The sequence below is a fragment of the Acartia tonsa genome, chromosome 15 (assembly GCF_053477335.1).
Source record: "Acartia tonsa isolate MP-2025a chromosome 15, ASM5347733v1, whole genome shotgun sequence".
Classification (NCBI taxonomy): Eukaryota; Metazoa; Arthropoda; class Copepoda; order Calanoida; family Acartiidae; genus Acartia; species Acartia tonsa.
Genome location: NC_137274.1, coordinates 4547652 through 4562777, shown reverse-complemented (window position 1 = coordinate 4562777; position 15126 = coordinate 4547652). Strand labels below are relative to the sequence as shown.

General features: G+C 33.7%; 1 protein-coding gene across 1 annotated transcript in view; it reads left to right on the top strand.

Annotated features, from left to right (window-relative positions):
* LOC145307558 (uncharacterized) overlaps positions 1–15126 on the top strand; it is a 125374-nt gene that overhangs the window by 3908 nt on the left and 106340 nt on the right. The window lies entirely within an intron of this gene.

The window sequence follows — 15126 nt, the reverse complement described above, 5'->3', positions numbered from 1 at the left end:
TAAACTTCCACTCAATATTGGTTGTCAACAAACTTGTATAAACTTTTCCATCCAACTCCAATCTAAGTTCCTTTACTACATTCTCTAAAGTAGTATCTGGATCACATAACAATATCTGCTTGGCTAGAGTCGGACGGAGACGCTTGCAGCGCATCTGCATTTCCCAGGTCAAAACTCTTGCGTCTACTTTATCATTCACCAGACTACCTGCGTATGTGGCACTCACCAGGTTATCAATTATTTCTCTTTGTCCATCCAATCTAACATAACGTATCTCAGCTGGCATCTCTCCACTGGTGATTAAACTCACCGAATTCACATTTACAATGCGTGGAATGTAGACCGATAAGTTCATGTATTCATTCACCTGAATAGAGTCAATAAACACTTTAGCACTCAAATCCTGTTCAGACTTTCCATCAAGCCAATCTTTCTGTAACTCGAACAAAGTTGTGGATGGCATTTGCTTCAGAATAAAGGATACTTTATTCACGACGTCTTTCCAATGTGCCAGGAGCCGGATAGCTGACACAACCTGCGTCTTCAACCTCAGATCAACGCTATTACCCACCGTTCTCAACACCGTCTGAAGGCTCATTTTACCATCTGCAGGTATGACGTCAATTTTTGAAAGTTGATGCCAATCCTCAAGTTCCCCCATATGTTTGATTATGGGTAACAATTCGCCCAACGTTTGACAGCTTTTTCTCTCATCTCCATCCAGGTATTCAATCTTAGCAAGCAACACCAAACTTGGTAAAATTTCGCAAACAAGCTTAGAGAGAAATATGGTTGCACTCAACTTATTCAAACTAGTTGTCTCATTCCATGACAACTTTCTGTTTATAGCTTTAGAATGCTCACCAGCCGCCATCAGGTTGAGGTGTCTTGAATTCTGGCTGGTAAAGATAGGGATCCTGTCCACAGGCCAGTCTATGGAGTTGATGCATCTCCCCATCTCTAACTGCACCGAAAGCATGTTTACTAAATTCAACTTAAACCTTGGTTCATTATCAATAAGACGAGCTAAATCTGCCAGTGGCATGTCCTCACTGCTCAAAAATATGTTCCTCGTCGCCCTGCCCACACTCAACGTGGGCAGCTCAACGCGCGACATTACCAACACCAGCCGAGATGCAGAGTTGCTGACCAATGCAGACACCGGTAGACCAGGTTTGACTTGATTTCCTTCATTGACAGATTGTTTGTGGCGGCCATCTTCTTCGTTGCTCAATAACTTTTGATTCATTGTTGCCGCCGTAACCAACCTGCAAAAATACAATATAATTAAATTTCAGCATCAGAATTTAAGATCTAGCATTAAATTCTTCCTCAGTAAATCTTTTTTTATAACACCATGAACAACAACAATACAACAATGCCAACATAGGAATTATACCTAACAACAACATTAACACAATCAAAACAAACTTAGCAAACAATGGTAGTATATCTTTGAACAAATGTTCTAAACCAAACCAAGTACCTGTAACCTGTTCGAAAAATGACAACTTATGATCAACAAAATCCAACTTAGAAGCTTGTCCATTAAAATCCTCAAAATCCTCTAACCCCTGATATTTAATAGTCTTATTAAAATCAGCAATAAACACCCTTTCATCGTTCAGAAAAATCTTTTGTCCCACATGTTCAGATTTTTCATTGGCAATGTGCAGAAGTTCGAGTCCCTGCCCCTGATTCCCAAGGAACAAATTGGCTGTCAACTTCAAAAATACCGGACTTTGCGAGCAATTTAACAATTTTATGTCCTCTACTGCAACAATCATTCTACTATATTCTTGTATTCCAACTGTCTCACCTTTATAATCCACCAGCAAATGTCCTACTGCACATCCATAATCCACACCTAACTTTACTGGAATTTCAACCGCTGTACACTTTTCATACTTAGCAATTTCTCCCAGGTATATAATTCTGAACCCATGATGCATCTGTACATTTGATCTAACTTCTGTTTGAGCACATCTAGAAATACTAAAAAGTTCCATCATCCTCTCATTCCTTTCTCTACTAGCCAAAAACATAGCATTCAAATCAAATCTAGCTTCCTGTTTTAACAAATCCCCAAAATAACTTCTAACAGCCGCCTTCGGTTCCTCTAAAAACTTGATACCCTCCAATTCTGTTACAAAAATGTTGAAATCCAGATGCTGCAAAGTAAGTTTCTCTGTTCCCATAATTTTAACTAAAATATTCCTTTCCAAATTAGAAACAAAAAGTTGTTCATTCCACGTAGTTAAAGTGATCGCGAATTTAATTTTTCAAAATTCATTTTCGTTTACCTTTTTGTATTTTTAAAGTAATTTTCAAAGTATAATGCCTTAAAAGTTCAACTAAGTTAGAAAAAAATCAGTTTAAAATGCCAAGAGTATTTTCACATGAAAATAATGTTAAAATTTGAGAATCAATTAAACTAAGAGAAAATAAACCATTTCTTCGCTTGCAGATAAAAACAAAAAAAATGATACTTAGAAAATATTTTTGTAATATATCTTTATTAATATTTGTCTTTGAACTTTCTTTAAAATGTAATGAAAAAGTTTGGTTTATTTAAAAAAATTATTAACCAAATACCGCTGTGTTTATGCAGATATAGTGACAAAAGAAAAATTGTTTAAATCTCTAGAATCAATAACATTTAAGAATTAAATTGTTTAAAAACCAATGATCTATTATATTTGCTATACATTTACAGCAAAAAGTTCAGTCATTTTAATAAAATATTTTCATAAAAATGAGCATTCTTTTGTTCTCCCGATCATCGGAAACAAACCAAATTTTCCCAACAAATTTTACTATATTTAATCCCTAGATATCCAAAATATAATTTTTTAATTTAAATTTTTGTAAAACCTAAAATTTATATCTTTATAATTCTAATAAATGTTTTTCACTTTTTTTTGACAAAACTTTACTTTTAAAAGAAAATTGAGATATAAAATGAAAATCCAGGGCCCAAGGACTTTATTTACATTATAAACCATATGGGCGTTTGTTATTGTTTGTATTTGTTCAATCTGATTTCACACGCGTCAGCAATAGGTTGAAAATTTATGTAAAAACATTTCAAGGCTTACTAGCTTAAGTTTAAAAATAAAATTGCTTAAAACTGTCCCTGGGCCTGTGTTAAACTTCCCTTCAAAGGAGAACTTAAAATAGGTTTAATAAAAATGTATAAGCTTTCGACAAAAAAAACTTATTTCTTATAATTAGTAGGATTGTTATAATATAAAATGATGGTTGTATGCAATGTATTCTTTTACCACGGCTTCTAAGTAAACTTTTTATGATACTCTGAATAAATAACGGGAGAATGTATTCTATAACCCTAAGTACACTTTTATAAGTAAATGCTGAAACCAATTACGTCAAAACGAGATATGTGGGGGAGAGTGCGTGTAAAGGGATGACACATAAAACTTTAAATAAATATTCAATATTTAACAAAACTACAATTTGATTTTAGAAACAAAATGAAAATGTACGACGTTTTAGCCAAGAATGTGAATCCCTTTTGAGGTACATTTTTTGTTGATTAATCATATCAAATTAATTAACTATTTACGTTGCGCATCTGACATAGCAGCAGTAGGAACCATTTTTAATGTCTTTAGTTATTTCGCAGTAACGGATCGAGATTTGAACCTATTACCTTCTCAACGACGAGCAGTTGCGCTACGTGTTGAGCCACGGTTGCGGGTTATTTACGTCAAACATGTTTAAAATGAATTGACAAAACCTCTTATTTAGTGGCGTGCACAGGCTTTTTTTTAGGTTCTGAGCTTATTTTTAGAGATATTGAGATGATTTTTTTTCAGAAAACTTTTTTAACATAACCAAACTAAGTAATCATTACAAATTTCATTTTGGGACTTTCCTTCTAGTGGCTAGTGGAGCAAAAGACCCCCAAACACTAAAACTTTGAGTTTTGAGCTTATATTTAAATATATCAACCTGTTTTTTAAATAAACTTTTCCAACATAACCGTACTAAGTAATCATTACAAATTTCATTTTGGGACTTTCCTTCTAGGGGCTAGTTGAGCAAATACCCCCAAACACTAAAAATTTAGGTTCTGAGCTTATTTTTAGAGATATTGAGATGGTTTTTCTTCAGAAACCTTTTTAAAAATAACCAAACTAAGTAATCATTACAGATTTCATCTCAATATCTCTAAAAATAAGCTCAGAACCTAAATTTTTAGTGTTTGGGGGAGTCTTTTGCCCCACTAGCCCCTAGAGGGAAGGTCCCAAAATTCAATTTTCAGACCATTGTCAAGGAGGGGAAGTGTATCCATCCAACTTTATTTAAAATCGGCCCAAAATTGACATTTATGTTGTTTTCAAACAATATAAATAATATTATTTTTTTTGTTTAGATGATGTCGTTGACTGTGATTTCATAAAACAAACAGAAGCTTATTATTCAAAATCTAGAAGAAATAAAAACACAGTGAGAAGTTGGAAGTGTCACTTTTTGAAAAACAAACTTTTACATCTTACATTTCTTAGTTTCAAGTAGCAATTGCATGCCTATGCTTTCGGGAAATTTTGAATTTTATTAAATCATTAAATTCATTTATGAACGAGAGCAATTAATTTTAAGCACATTTCTTTTTCAGTTAAATATACTAGGTTTCTTTTCAATATAGGTAAAAGAGGGGGGGGGGAATGTGGTGACTCATACCACGACCGTCGCTGTTTTTTTTTAAAGATACCAAAAAAATGATCCCTAACAAAAAAAATTTGGCGAGCTTCGCGCGCAATTTCCCTACTAAATATTTCATAATTAGCTAGGTACCTTTATATAATTATTAAATTACCCCCCAAAAAAAATTTTAACCCGGGGGTAAGTTTTTTTTGTAGGGGGGGGGGGGGTTGAAAATATTTATCCCTGCCATCAGATTTTAGCGGGGGGTAATTACCCCCCTCCCCAAGAAAATTTTACCACCGTGGTAAAAATTTTGGGGGGGGGGGTAAATAAATTTTGCGGAACGCTCCGCGCACAATTAATCCCCCCCCCCCCCAAACCAAATTACCCTCCTTACAAAATATTTACCACCCCAAAATAAAAAAGCTTGGACGCCCCTGCAAATATCTCTAAAACTAAGGGAGTAACACCCAAAATAAAATTACTGGTATGTCGTGGCATGAGTAACCACATCCCCCCCCCCCTTTAACAAAACAAGGATGACAACATATATAAAAGCGAAGCTCAAAAATAAACGTTAACATTAGTATGTCAGTTTCAGTACTTAAAGAGCAAGTTATTAATTGTATGTATAGGACATACTTACATTTTTATGACTTGACTGTAAAGAACCTCCTCTTAAAACGCTGTACCTTGTTGTCATGGGAATTGTTAATCCAAAAATCAGAAAATAATTATATAAATTAATAAGCTTTTTTGTTTGTAGCAAATAATCTTGGTCCTTTTTACAATAAAGCTTTTTATAGGGCTCGGGATGGTTTTGGGCTATTTTATTATTGTAAAAAGTCTGGATATGGTTTATGGCATTAGACTATTTTTTGGCCCACAAACATATATTGTTGCCAAAAAAAATGTTCCCAAAATTACATATTTTTATTGGACATATTATGTTTCTGGTAAGGATAATCTGAATCATACCTTACAGTTAAAGGAATCATCATGGCAATTCTCAATCAATAAGACAATTATTACATGCCTAAATGAACTATAAGATGCTAAGAGCTATCCATTACAAAAAGCTTCGTTATTGAAAATTTTAAAAAAAGTTTACACTAAAGATGATTTAATTCTTTGATACTAACTTTTGTGATTTATTTGTTATAGATGTATTATGTACTTATATTGGTTGATATTTTGCAGAGATTTATGTATACATATTGAACTAAGCAAAACTAAATATATCATCATTTTTTACTTTGTAAAGCCTATATGTTATTAACTAGCGGCTATGCCCCCTAGAGGCCTCTAGTGGCACTTTAGATGTTTTTGTTTGTTAAAGTCTCTATGTTACCTCTTTATTCTTAATTTTCGATTTTTTGGTCATTTCTCTTGGGAGGGTGGTTGTACCCTCTCCCAAAATAGTTATAAACCTTCCCAGAACCCATGAGAATCTACCATGTTAAGGAGAACCCGATCGGTTCAGCGGTTAGCGAGATCTTTTGGTACAGACACACAGAAAACAAACAGACAAACATCCTGTTACTTTGGAATAAGGATTACTCAGTTAGAGAGAAGAGACTATTGACTGATTATTACACTAGTCCCCGTCATTTTTAAATTATGTTTTCTTATTTGTTAGTTTACCAACTTTGGGGACATTAGTGAATTTTAATTGACTGGTTCATATAGTTGCGTGTTCAAATGATTTAATCACTAATTTTAACCTACAGAAGGGATAATTTTGTTTATCATCATTGGCAATTTTCATCAATTTATCGGACATTGTCTCTTACATCTTTCTTTCATATGTATTTCAGTTAAGTCGATTCCTTTTTTCTAGTAAATCCTTATATAAAGTAACAGAATGTTTGTCTGTGTGTTTGTATGTTTGTACTCAAGGATCTCGCTAACCGCTGAACTGATCGGGTTCTCCTTAACAGGGTAGCTTCTCATAGGTCCCGGGAAGGTTTTTAACTATTTTGGGGGAGTGTACCACCACCCTCCCAAGAGAAATAAATCGAAATTTTTATTATAATCGAATTTTGTATAGAGACTCCTACGTATCATTGTGAGGTAGCGTATAAAGATACTCTTACGCTACATATCGTAGAAACTTGAACGCAACAAAAAAACAAACATTTAAAGGGCTACTAGAGGCTTCTAGGGGCGTAGCCGCTAGTATTTCAATAATTCATTTTGACCATGTTTGCTATTTTTTTTTATTAATGTTGTAATTCGTGTCATTCTATCTATTTAAAACATTAATGCAATGTTAAATGGCTTTCATCATATTTTTTTGTTCTATTTTTATCGTAGTTTTTTAAATCTAATTTTTATCTCCAGAAACAATATCAGTATTTATATATAAATAAGTTTTAAAACACTTTACAGTAAAAGCTAATTTCTCAAAATTTCTATGGATTTGATCTTACTTTTAATTTCACCTGAAAATATCATTGAATGACTCCTTTAAATTTTGTAAACCCTAAGCTTTTGTAATTGATTATGTTTGTATTTTTAGTGAAGATTAGAATTCCTTTTATATACATATATATTGCGTTTTTGTGTTTTGATCAATAAAATACTTAATTTGGAAAAGATTTTCTTGATTTATACATCCTATACGTCAAGTTTAATATGTTGGATTAAACCTATCCAACTTCTATCTTATTAGACGTTAATAATAAGGATGAAAATGTCCATAAGCAGCATAGAAAAACATAGAACATTTTTATACATGTCTGTTTGTAAACCCTAAGCTTTTGTAATTGATTATGTTTGTATTTTTAGTGAAGATTAGAATTCCTTTTATATACATATATATTGCGTTTTTGTGTTTTGATCAATAAAATACTTAATTTGGAAAAGATTTTCTTGATTTATACATCCTATACGTCAAGTTTAATATGTTGGATTAAACCTATCCAACTTCTATCTTATTAGACGTTAATAATAAGGATGAAAATGTCCATAAGCAGCATAGAAAAACAAGGCCGGATGAACATCCATAAAAGTGAAGCTCTTAAAATCACAAGGAAGGAAAAACAAACAATAACTCTGTAAGAACTTTCTAAACAGAACATCAATTGCTAAGACTAAACAAAATATTTCCTAAAGGGGGAATTCCGTAAAGGTGTGTGTTTTAGAACATTAAAATAGAAGTAGAACTCTAAAATTTGGCATTGTAGTTGCTATAATGCGGTTTAAAGTGGATTTAAAAAAAAAAAACGGCGGTGGAATCACTACTCCTGCCGAAAACTGCAAAAAAAATTCCGCATTTCTCGCCAAATTAGACAATTTTGAATCATTTGTAACAAACTTTATTTGATAGAGTTGGGACATGTTTCTAAAATTAAAATCAAAGAAATCACAAGTGTCCAGAGCAAATAAAAGGTCAGCTATTTTAGAAAATAATAAGATTGTCTTAAAGAGAGGGGTAGGTGTCTGGTAAAATCCTTAAAGGTTATGTGTTATAAGTTAAAAACAGTAGTAGAACGATAAAAATGTATGTTAACTTTAAAAAAAAATATTGTCTATAGTTCTCTTCAATAAGAAATACACATACTTTGTGAATATTATCGTTCTACTACTATTTTTAAGTCTTAAAACACACACTTTTACGGATTCTACCAGAAACCTACCCCTCTCTTATTCAAATTTGGGTAATTTAGCAAGAAAAAGGAAACAAAAATTTTGTAGGGCATACTGTTTTTTTTTGCCGCCAGCAAAGGTTTTGCCGCCATTTCTTTACAGTTTTATATAGTACCATATTAGAGCAACTGTCATAACAAATTTTAGAGTTCTACTCCTATTTTAAAGTCTTAAAACACACACCTTTACGGAATTTAGTGAAAAATAAAGACTTTTTAGTAAAGATTATATAGTTGCTACGCTTTTTAGATTGTACCTAACGGTTATAGGAATCGTCATGCAAACTTTGAAATCAATAGGACAATTCTAACATGAGTAGATAAACGAAGAACAGAGCTTACTGTCATGGACAGGCGGACAAACCCTAATTATAGAAAAGCTTCGCCTATCTGAAATAAATAATACATAAATTTTTAGCAAAATTTCGTGAATCCTATTACATAGGGTGAGGCGGGGCATTACCGGTAATTTTTTTGGTTTTTTGAAAAAAAAATGGGGTAAATATTAATATTTTTAAATGGGACCAAGACCATTAGAAAGCTTACGGAAAGGACTATCAGGTCCTAATAGGACGTTATCCTAGGACTTTTAGAAGTTTGTCATAATTGGACTCAAAGAAATTACCGATAAATGCCCCACGGTGGGGCATTGTGGGTAACGTCTTTTCAACCTAAAAAAAATCGATGAAAAACGGCCAAACGGCCAGTCAAACATGAATAATCATAATTAGTATAGGTTATAGGGATTATCCACAAAAAATTTCATAAAGATCGGACTATTCCTTCTATGTCAAAAATCATTTTTTTTAAAAGACGAGAAATTTCGATTTTTTTCTCACAAAAATTTTCTTAAAAAATAAAATTTAAATTTTTTTATATAAAAAAACCTGTTCTATTCACTTTTTGGCCTAATTCTTAAAAAGCCCATATTGAATTTTAGATTTTACAAAAGAAAACCTGAAAATTGATCTTAAAAATCGAATTTGAATTTTTTTTTCGACGTTACCGAAAAATACCCCGCGCGAACTTTGGTCATTTTTGAAAAAAATATTAACTCTACATTTAAGCTCTCAACGGATTTGGAAAGAGCGGGCAATTCTTAGTTCAAAAGGTTTTTACGGATCAGTTCTAGGTCTTACCAATTTTTGTGTAGGTCGATCTTTATACACCTAGGTGAAAAAAATTTTGAAGAAAAAAATTTTTCGTCCGACTTTGAGACCCAAAAAGTACCCTTAAAATTCATCTCACAAAAATTTCATTTCATACTTTTTTGTAGGCAATTTAATTAGGAACAAATTTGCTTTTATGTTTTTTTCTGTCAGTCGACTAGAACATGGAGAAAAATGTCATTTTCTGAAGGTGGGTAAAAAATTACCGGTAATGCCCCTTACCGGTTAATGCCCCGCTTGACCCTATAGTAGTCAGGTTTTGTTGTCTATTGCAAGGGATCTCACTAACCGCTGAACAGATTTGGTTCTCCTTTACAATTTAGCTTCTCGTAGGTCCTGGGATGGCTTATAATTTTTTTGGAGGAGTGTACTACCACCCACCAAAGATAAATCGCTCCTAGAAAAAATGACAACCAACCAAATATTTTTTTTTAATTTTCATGAAAATTAGTGGAGGGGGTAGACTAATCCTAACTCTCCACAAGGGCCCCTAGAGGCCTCTAGGCATAGCTGCTAGTACAAGGTAAAATGATAGGACAAACTTTGATTTTAAGGATTTGATTACAGATTCCTTGCTTATGTCCTGTCTTAAGAATCTTAATTCAAAAAATTTTATAAATAGAATAGGTAATTATATCACAAAAAAGTTGTTGACAAAAAAGTTTTATATCAGCATGTAAGGACTTTCTGGTAACAATTAGAGAGTTTTTATGCTTCCTAAAACGTACCTAACTGATATAGGAGTCAGCATGCAAAGTTTTAAATCAACAGGACAGTTATGACATATCTAAATTTATTAAAAGAGCTAACCATTACAGACAAATAGATGGAGTGACTCTAAATATAGAAAAGCTTCGCTTTGTTTCTTTTTAAAACAGTGTAAACTATCTCCACATGTCATAGGAATCTTCACTGCAAATTTTTGATGAAACTTCAATGGCAGGCGAGAAAATCACATTTCCACAATGAAGTAATGGACAGACAAATTATAAATTAGCTTTGCTACTTCTAAAATCTAATAATAATAAGCAAACAGCATAAGGAAATATTTAATAATCAAAAAAAAAGGGATAGTTCCACGAAATTTATTTTTTTAAATCATTGAACTTGTACTTACAAGAGGTAAAACTGTTAAGACTGTTAACTAATCCCTTAAACAAAAATGGACATTTCTTATTATAGAGTAACTTTACTACTTAAAAATTATACATCATAAAAAGTAAATATCATAAAAAAAGTCAATCTGTTAAAAGTATTTATATTTTAATTTCAACTAGAACAATACCTAGTAAAGACATTTAAACTCTTATTTTTCGAAATTTTCAAAAATACAATAAATATTATTAATTTTTTTATTTCTTTTTCTTGTTCTCATCAAGGGTTGTTAACTTCTCAACATCTGAAAAAAATTAATAATGAAGATTTTTATACATGTCTGTTTGAAAAGATCTCGCTAACCGATAAAGGATTCTTTTTAAATCGAAGCTTATAAAAAGTCCAGGGAAGGTTATATTCAATAACTGCCTAGAATTACTGGAAATTATATACTCATATTTAATAGATAAGATAAGATAAGATAAGATTTATTTTCCTCAAAGGTACAACATATTTTATTAGATATATATTATAAATTATGTTACTATGCTTGATTTGTTTGATTCATCTGGTTTGTTGTGTTTGGTGCAGGTTAGATAATAATATACATAATAACAATTATTAAGTACCTAGCATGGAATTGGCCGAACTTCATCTCCACCTAGTTACCAGGCCAGTTTAAATTGAATGGAGACAATATTTTACAATAAAAATTCCATGCAACATTGTACCAGATAGTTGGCATAACCCTTTAAGGGTTGTGGAGCCACTGGTGTACTTTGACGCTTGCCAAGCCGATACAATGTTATATGTGCAAATAAATAATAATCTTAACAATGAAACAATATCTTGCTGTGTATTTCAGACATCCTCCTACTATCAGTTGCAACTTCTCCAAGCGTGAATTCGGAACAATTAAGGAACCAAAACCTCCATAAGGAGTCGCTATTCCCGTTGAGATCCCTTTTCAGCTCCAAATAGACAGTTTCCTTTATATCAAATTATTTTCATTATAGAGTGGAGTTTTGTCCGGGTTTTAAGGACATCTCCACACCAATAATTACAGGATAACGGCAAATTTCGCGATAACACTTGGTCCAATCCAAAAAATCCAAAAAAAAACCAAAGAAAAGTCCAAAAAAGGACAAGAATACCCTAATAATAATCATATCGTGTACTTAAGTGAACAAGGTGTAATGGTTGGTTTCGATTCCTACGGAATCTGATTTTTATTTTTGAGAATGGATATAAAAAATCCTAAGAATAGGTCATATGCGATTCCTACGGAATCTGATTTTGGTATTTTGATAATGGGAGTGTGTCCCTAAATATGTATGGTTCGATTCCTCCGGAATCTGATTTTTGTGTTTTGAGAACTGGTCACAGCATGGCTGTGAATGGGGCAACAAAATGGGAGAGGAAGAGGGGGGGGGGGAGGGGGTTTTAAGGGAAGGCGAAAACGTATCATTAATCCATTGATTCCACCCCTTTTTGAAGGTAAAAGGGTGAAAGTGGGTCATGTTAAAAAAGACTGTGGCGTGCTATTGCGCGCGTAATTTGGTTATAGCTTTGCTTTAGTGAGGTTTAAATCTTACTATTGTTTAGACACGAAATGTTCGGAGAGGAAGAATACCAACAAATGTGGCAGCCGCTACGCAATAGATTGACAATAACATATGAACGACTTCTCAATATAGTTAATGGTGACAATGTCAGTGACGAAGTACGTCGTGAGGTAGCCCGTCTTCTATACCAACAGGGTTATTTAGAAACCGAGTTGGCCCTCACACTATACAACCCAAACAAGGACATGGAGTTTCATGAAGCTAAATTGGGTGAAATTGCTGAGCGGATAACTGCTCAAGAGGGGGCCTGTCTCCAGCTATAGTTCCAGAAGTTGGCCATTTCCGGTTTGAACCAGTTACGGTCAAGTTCTCTACGACTTTATATACAAGATATCCGCAAAAATATCCGCAAAAACACCCGCGGAAATGTCCACATGATGTTCACAAAAATCAACAAAAATCAACAATGAATCAACAGAAAAAAACTGCAAAAAGTTACTGATATGGCTATTGAAATATAAAATTGTTTTTGAAGAATAATACAGTTTAGTTTTATCCAAAAAAGTAAAAGTATTAAAATATCATAAATTATCATAAATTCATTGATTTGTTTAATAAATCCTAGATATCTTGCTATGAACTTTTATTTTTTATGAAGGATGTATAGAGTAATAGGATGTCTGTTAATATTTCGCTATGGATTAATTTTCATTAGCATAAAAAAAAGTGAAGTGAGAAACTGGTTAAAATAAGGGAGATGGGTCAGGGAATTCAACAGGTTAGGGGGAGGAGGGGGGGAAAAAACTAGAAGGGGAGTGGTGGGTGGTTTGTGCGCGGCCGTGACTTCCAGCTAGACAGACGGAGCGGCGCCTATCGTTTGGTATATACTGGGGGGGAGAAAAATAGGGGGAGGGGGGAAGAGTGGGAGACAATTGGTTGTAAAGCATAGGGGGAATACGCGGGAAATCGGAAGTAGGGAAAGTTATTTATTAATTAATAAGTTAAATTAAGATTGAATAATGTATGGTATTAAGACACAAGGGGGGTATAAATATGGGGGTGGGTAGGGTCAAAGTTCAATTGTCTCAGAAATGTCAGATCAAGAAGAGGAAGTTGGACAAGGCCAAGGTGCTTTACCGGATGGGGCGCCGGAAGTTCCGGAGGAGGCTGGAGGAGAAGAAGATGTTCCCCTCCAAGACCAGGTGCAGGAGCTCATCGCCATGTTGAACTCAAGCGATGAAATCGATGATCCTGCACCCGTGCACGGCGTCCAGCAGCTGCTGAACCTCGCGGCAGTGCCTGATCTACTCCCATTTCCGGGGGTAGACAGGCGCTGTCTGGACCTCTGGTTTATGGTCAAGAGGAGGTTAATGGGCGTCGTGTACGAGGGCGACAGACTTATGTGGAGGAGATTCCGCCAAGATGCCATCGATGAGGAGATCCTCCGCATGATGTACTCCAACTATGGGTTAGTCGTGAGGCTAATTTCAGTAATGCCCACGTACGCCCGCTCCTTCCAGGCCAACATGGATTCCATCGCCACCATGGACCGCTTGGTCACCGTCCAGCAGGACCTTGTGGAGGAGCTCCTCCAACAGGAACCCGACGACGTCGATGACTCCAGCGACTACGACGAGTAGATGGCTATGCCCACTACATGAGCTTAACCAGTCCAGTCAGCGATAGTCATATATTAAACAAAATTTTCGATATCTAAATTTGAATAAATAAATATATTTTTGGTCAAAATTATGAAAAAACTTTGTTATTTTTTTATTAGATAAAATAGAGGTAGAGGTTGCGCGATTCGTTAGTTGCTTGATAAAAAATATATAATATAATAGAAGAAGTCAAAGTCAAAATATAAAATGTAAAATGAATAAAGTGGATAAGAAACAAACTATGCTAAAGCTACTCTATACATAGGTATGTATGTCGGTTCCTACGGAACCTACTCGTTGAGATTTGAGGTTAAAGAAATGCTGTTTTATTATTTTTTTGGTATAGAAATTAAGTGCTTACAAAAAGTCGAGGGCTAAAGATACGAATAGAAACTTAGTTAGAACAAAAAATTGTTAAATAGAGGAAGAGAAAAAATAAAGTATTTGCTTTTTTTTAAGAAAGTAAGTAATAAGTAAGTAAAATATCTTTCTTGAGAATAATTTTATTATCAATCAGTTTAATTTCAAAAATAAAATATTTGCTTTTTTAAAATATTTGCTTTTTTAAAACTCAATCTTGTTTAGGTAATAAGTAAAACATTTTTTCTTAAAAATATTTTTATTATCAATTAGTTTAATTTCAAGTGGAAGGTTGTTGAATATAGTTGGGAAAGAGTTAAGAGGGGCGTGCAGGAGAAAGTTTCTATTGGTGCCCGGTTCGTAAGCAAAGTTGTTCCTGTTCCTAGTGCCATACGTATGTCTGTCTTGAACAAAATTCCAGGTGTTTTCGAAAATTTTGGGAAAATTGCCTAATTTATAGGCGTGCATAAATTTACAAACATTGAATTCAATTAACAGGTTAAATGGAAGTATGCCATTAGATTTAAAGAATTCAGCTGTGTGAGCTCTGCTAGGTAAATTTTCGATTATTCTAATGGCTTGCTTCTGCAACTTAATGATTGGTGCTAACAGATACATAGGACAGGCAGTGAACAGGAGACAACAATATTCGATATTCGACTTAATATAAGAAGAATAGAGTAGCTTTAAGTGTTTCTTGTCCAACAAATGACGCATTACTTTCATACTATAAATTATTTTAGAGACTTTGCTATAGACTTTTTCAAGATGATAAGAAAACTTCATTTTCTCGTCCAATTGAATTCCCAAGTGTTTGATACTACCCTCATTGGTACCGCTCACAAGATCCAACTTAGTGATTTTTGACTCATCATTTTCGTTATGATTATTCATGTTTACATAGACTTCAAAGTTGGTCTTAGCGGCGAGCTCAGCGGGGGTGAGTATCTCACGG